Raw genomic sequence first — 6,214 nt, forward strand, 5'->3', positions numbered from 1 at the left:
GTTGGAGCCGAACAGAAAATCACTTGAGACGAAGACATTGCGACAGCAGACAGACACGGAGCAATAAAAGTCGCTCGTAATCCAGCAATGATGAAATACTTCCATCCATTTTCTGAGCTGCTTATCCTCACGAGCGTTGCGGTAGTGCGGGAGTCTATCCCAGCTGTCGACGGGCAGGAGGATGGAGGGGTACAGCCAATCGCAAGGCACATGGAGACAAAACGGCCGCACTCACAATCACACCTACGGGCAATTTAGAGTGTCCAATCAATGGTGCATGTTTTTGGGACGTGGGAGGAAACCGGAGGAGTGCCCGGAGGAAACCCACGCAGGCACAGGGGAGAACATGCAAACTTCACATAGGTGGGTCCGGGATCGAACCCGGGACCTCAGAACTGTGAGGCCAACGCTTTCCAGCTTTGACATCAGTCCAGCTTTTCTGGCAGAAGATAAAAGATTTAGGGATGAATCTCAAGTTGATTTTTGACATCCGTGCATCCTAATTTTGCCATCAAAAGGGCCTTTCTGGTTTTTTTTTTGGATACCCAATGCTTTTGCGACCGTTGTGAGGATAAGCAGCTTGGAAAACTGATGGCTGGATAGCTTCAGCTGGCACAAATGGAAAAATTTTAACACCAAAGTCACAGTTTTCTCCACCTTTGTAGTTCTGGTTAAGCCGGCCCACTTTCTACAACTCAAACATATATATATACATATTTATATTGTTTTCCTGGTGACAGAAGACAGTCTTTGTCTTTGACTTCTTTCTTCTTCCCAAAAATGGAGAATGCGCCTTTGAAAACTGCCGGCAAAAGAATGAGTTAATGATCCGATCCAGGAATTGCTTTTATGGATCAACCACCCCCACCAAAACACACACACACACACACACACGCACGCACACTCGCACGCACACACGCCCCCCCCCCCCCCACATCAAGTCTAATCTGTGTTTGCGGTTGTCGATTTCTTTGAAGGAAGTGGTATGGGGGGGGGGGGTGGACAAAAGAAATGGTCCACCACATAGCTCATTTATTCAAAACGAGCCATCCGATGACACATTTGGAATAACAGCGTGCCTAGCGGTTGACGTGTCGGCCTACGAGTCGAGATGTTCTGGGTTTGAATCTCAGCTCAAGCCAGCTGCCCATATTTGTGCGTTTTATTCATTTCAATGATGGTTAAATTATCCCAAGGTGAGTCTACGTGCAATTCCCTGCCGACCATTCCGGTCAATTGTAACAGGCTCCGGCTCACCCCTGACCCCGGCGAGGATAAGCGCCGTAGAAAATTGACCGACGAGGGCATTTGCAAAAGGACGCCAACTATTTCCCCGTCAGTCTCAAGCAGTTTCCAGCAGTCGATAGTGAGGGTGGGAGTGCGGGATTGAGTTTTACTCCCAAAGGGGGCCTTATCGGTAAATCTGCCCAGAAGGGGTGCTGGGTAATGGGGAGTCAAAGGTCGTCCAGAGGTTGAAAAGCTGATAAAAAAAAAAAAAAAAAAGGAGTAACCCACGCTTGGCCCCTCCCCGCTTCACTATCTGGTTTCAGCGTTTAGCCCCGATGGAAGTGTCCACACCCGAAGATTTACAACGGTGCTGCCCGTCTGCCCCCCACCCCCATCACCATCTCCGCCCTTAACAGTGGTACTCGGGGACATATTACGAGGAGTCCTCGGTCTAAGACTGAGATCTGTTCCTACAGTAGCGACTTAAAAGTCAGAATTTGCATCAAAATACTTTCAATTTAAAAAGAAAAAAAATACATTGAAATAAACAAGATGATGTACCACAGCATGACTGCCGAGAGGTGGATGGGAAAAGAAGAAGAAGAAGAAGAAGAAGGGGAGGCGGTCCTAAGCTATTGAAACGGAACCTGGTCCTCAATTCCTCTCCATCTCCACAAAGAACCTCGTTTCGTGATCGTTGCGTCCGACATGGGAACGCAACCTTCCACATGGGCTAAAATACGGGGTTTGTCTTTAAAGGTCAAGCGTCATCCCTATAAACATTCTAAAACAGATATTGAAATGAAAAATACATATAACATTATTCACTTCGACGTCTATACAAAAAAAAAAAATGTATATGAGCGGAGGGCGCATCATCCACGCGCAAAGTTGTGGAAGTCTCATTCGACATCCGAGTGGTCGCCATATTGGCTGCATCTTCTGCCCGTGACGTCACCCCGGACATTCGCCATTAAAAACACGCTGTGGCGCCCACTATTGGACACGCCCCTTCCGACACAGAAACTCTTTTCGAAGACGGAAACGTCTCACAATCGAGTCGAGCGTCCGGGGCAATATTTAACTATTGTTCCGAGCCATATTTAGATGATATGCGGCTCACTTATAACTAACCACAGACTCCCAGACTGTATGTATGAGTCAGCCCGGCCAAAGCCGTACCCGTCCGTGAGGCACGGTTTCGGCGGCGGCTCGCGGGACACGGAAGATTGGCAGACACAGCAACACATTTAGCACCTTTGACTTACGGACGCGGATCTTTTATGTTCTGAAAGGATTGCGTCCTAACCCCAGACTATTGTTTTTTTTTTTTTTTAACATCATTTGGAAGCCACGAAGCTCTCGTCCTTTGCACCCGTGCAATCCATTTTTCACGACGAACCGGGTCTCTTGGAAACTTATGGAGGGTAAATCCATCCTCCTGAGGGTTTGAACAAAATCCAGCAATGCAACGAGCCGGCATTTTGGCTAACACGAAGGAACAACGAACTACCTTCCAGCAGGTAAAACTAGTAGAAACATACGAGAACACTTGCGTGTGCTGCTGCCCTTAACGCCACTTCCTGGTTCTTGTCAAAAACAAATCCCTCGATAGGATTTTCATGGCGGCAGTTACAAAAAGCCATATATGTTAAAATCATGTTTTGTGGTGAAAAAACATTTTTTTCATTAACATACTAAAAATCATGCATTTCATGACAGTGGCACTTTAATAATTGCCACCACGGTCGAGCGATTGAAGCCTCGGTGGTTTTTGCCATCTCTCCTTTCTCCAATCTTTTTTATGATATTGAGCTTCGTTTCCATGGTAATGGATTTTCTTCTGGCTGCGGAAGCATTGCGAAAAGACAAAGCTTTCTTCTTTGGGGCCATAATGTCTAAAAATGAGGGCGAAAAACGCAAAGATGCTCCCGGCGCAAAAACACGGACGAGAATTAGCCGGACAAAATGGCGGACGGGCGTTGGAAAGTCAAAACAGTCTTAACCCGAGGACTCCCTGTAGTTGGATAATATTGGAATCAGGTGGCAACCAGACATATTTAAACATGATTGATTTGATCTGGCCTTTTTTTTTTTTAATGCAATATTAATCATTCCAAAGTGTTGAAAGCAAAACTCTCTGAAGTGTAAAACTCTGCGGTGGGTGTGTTGCGTTTTGTCACCTCAAGTTTGAATGCATATTTTTTTAATCATGTGATTTTGTTTTTGTTTTTTTTTTTTTTTAAACAGACTGAAAATATTTAGTTTGACAACATCTGAGTGAGTTTAGTTAAAATTGGGATTGCTGTAACCGCTTCGATGCAGATGGAACCGGTCAGCCGCAATCGTGCACAATTCCGCTCGTTTAACGGTTTAGCCAGCTCATCGTTTTATTGCTCATGATTCCAGAAAAAGAGTTTTTGACTTTTCGTCCGATCTGGAGTTCCGCATAAGCGCAGTACTTGACAGGTTGATTTTTTTTTCCCCCCCATTTATTTTTTTTTTTTTTGCATTTAAAAAGTAGCGAACAGGATTTGCTGGTGGCGAGCAATGGTATTTGACAGCAATACGAAAAAGGTAATACCATAATTCCCGGCCTACTGAGCGCACCTGATTATAAGCCTCACCCAGTAAATTTGTAAAGGAAATACCATTTGGTACATACATATGCCGCAGCTGTGTAAAAGCCGCAAGTGCCCACATTGAAACGAAAGATATTTACAAAAAGACGGTACACAGAGTTTAACGCCAGTGCCGCGCTAATGCTAACAGGACCGGTGTGATGGTCTGAGCGCTCCCCCGAAAAGTCTCCTTGTGATTAATGTGCTTGCGTTGCTAACAGGGGAACTCTTGGTACGTAGCAGACGCTTATCCCCCGGTCTCATAGTTCCCCTTCTTCTATATAGAGGGAGCTAACATAAGCTAACCCTAAAACAAAAGTTGATAAAAAGATCTACACATAGACGTACGTTCACTGTGTTTGTCTTTCTGAGACGTCCGTAGCGAACATGAGCGCTCGGCGACAATTTATTGAATGGCACGTGTTGAAGAAGCATGGATGGGGATGTTTCAGACTGGCCGGAAGTGGACAAAATATACCCACAAGAAGACTCTTCAGCACCGGGAACTCTCAGACCGTCACACCGGTTTAAAAAAAAAAAAAAAAAAAAAAAAAAAAAAATCACTTGGACGTGGCAGTAGCACGGCAGCGCAGCGCTAACCGGTAAAAGTCCTTTCCTCGCCACATATATTCCACCAGTCTCACCCTTTTCTGTTTGAGCGCCCTGTTCCGCACAAAACGCACAAATTAGCCGCATCACCACATAAACGGCAGGGTTGAAAGCGTGTGAAAAAGTGGCGGCTCATAGGCCGGAAATTGCGGTATGCTAACTTGAATGTGAATATTTGGTAACTAATTTAGATGGTGTTGGTCTCCCACACCCAAGAAGGGGAAAAAAAACAAACAAAAAAAAAAACGGAAGAAAATAAGATTTTGGTGATGCAAGGATTCCATCCAAGATGCTGCTCATGCTCATTAATATAGTTACTTATAGATGCATACAGAGATGGGTTGTATTTACATATCAGAGTTTACTTGAATGACCTTTACAGCGGCCTAATGAGGGTGTGAAGATACCTTCAGCGGGACTGGGAAATGGCGGAAAGGCAGACGAGGTGTGCGCGACGGTCCCTGGGGAGGGCGGGCGGGGTGGTGGTGGTGGTGGGGGGGGGGGGTTGTTAAATGCTAAACAGCCAAAACGGCCCTCGGTGCTTTCTGCCCTTTTTTGATCTTGCACCTTTTTAAATGGAAAACGGCTGCAATTTTAATACAAAAACAACAACAACAAAAATAAAGCGCCTTTGGAAACAATTATTTGGACTACTTTCAAACATTTATTGTTTGTTTGTTATAACAATACAAAGGCCAAATATAGAATGCGTCTCAGAAACATCTTACTGGAATCCGATGGACCCGGTCCAGGATAGCAGGAAAGCACACAAAAACACCATAAAAATACTTTGTCATATTTCAAAATCAACCGTAGAAAACCAAAAAGGAGGGGAAAACAATATTTACACAAATGTGTGGTCAAATTGAAGCATCATTAGACGCGTCGTTCAGTGTTTGGCGACCTTCCCCCTCATGCATTTTTCACGCCGCCGCATTAATACGCATCGTTATCGGAACCAGCGCGGCACAATAGCATAATATTGCACGAGCCCATAATTCATAATTCATGGAGGTTGGAAAAGATGGCATGTGTCCGGTAAGGGGGGTGGGGGGGGTGTTGATTATTGAATTTCTTTGTTTACTGCCGCATTCTTTGTTCATTTTTTTAAGTTTTCCCGTATATGCAAATGCGAACATCAAAAGTGGCATAAAAGAGAACGTGGTGAGCACAAAAATTAATATGTAGAAATGTTTCAGTCACATTATTTGATGCAGGTCAAATCATCCCGGCAACGTGGGGAAGTTGGCCGAGGCAACCTGGTCAAATCCGATCTGCGTGTGCGCGTTTGGTGATGACAATGTCTGTCGAACAACCGAACTAACTATTTGGCGCGAGCATGTGACTCCAAAGCAAAAACTTTTTTGTTTATTCTCCCCCGTTTGGAGAGTGAACCGGACGCCTCGGTGATTTCGTCTAAAGAACCGCAGCGATAATCTGCAAGCTCGTGAAGAAAATGAGACCGTCGTGATGCGCTTGAGCAGAAAAGTCGCCCAGAGAACCGGTAAAAAGAGGAGCGTTTGTGTACATCACCAGCTCGCAGGGTCTTGGGAAGTTCTGCAGGCAGCACCGATTTTTATCCTTACAGCGGGGGTCCCGCAGTAGGCTCAAGTGGTTAAACATCAGAGGGACGAGACATCAGCCGTGAGGGCTTTTCTTCTCTAAACAACGGCGGCCTTTGCTGCCCTCTAGGACCGAGAGCTAGGCAGTGCAGGCACAGAAAAGTGGGAAGGGGGAAAAGGGGAGGGCGACGGGGG

General features: G+C 45.5%; 1 protein-coding gene across 1 annotated transcript in view; it reads right to left on the reverse strand.

Moving 5' to 3' along the window:
- The window catches only part of snx22 (sorting nexin 22), a 93,411-nt gene that overhangs the window by 6,127 nt on the left and 81,070 nt on the right, over nt 1–6,214 (reverse strand). The gene's annotated exons all lie outside the window — the stretch shown is intronic.

Source organism: Syngnathoides biaculeatus, chromosome 6 (assembly GCF_019802595.1).
Source record: "Syngnathoides biaculeatus isolate LvHL_M chromosome 6, ASM1980259v1, whole genome shotgun sequence".
Lineage (NCBI taxonomy): Eukaryota > Metazoa > Chordata > Actinopteri > Syngnathiformes > Syngnathidae > Syngnathoides > Syngnathoides biaculeatus.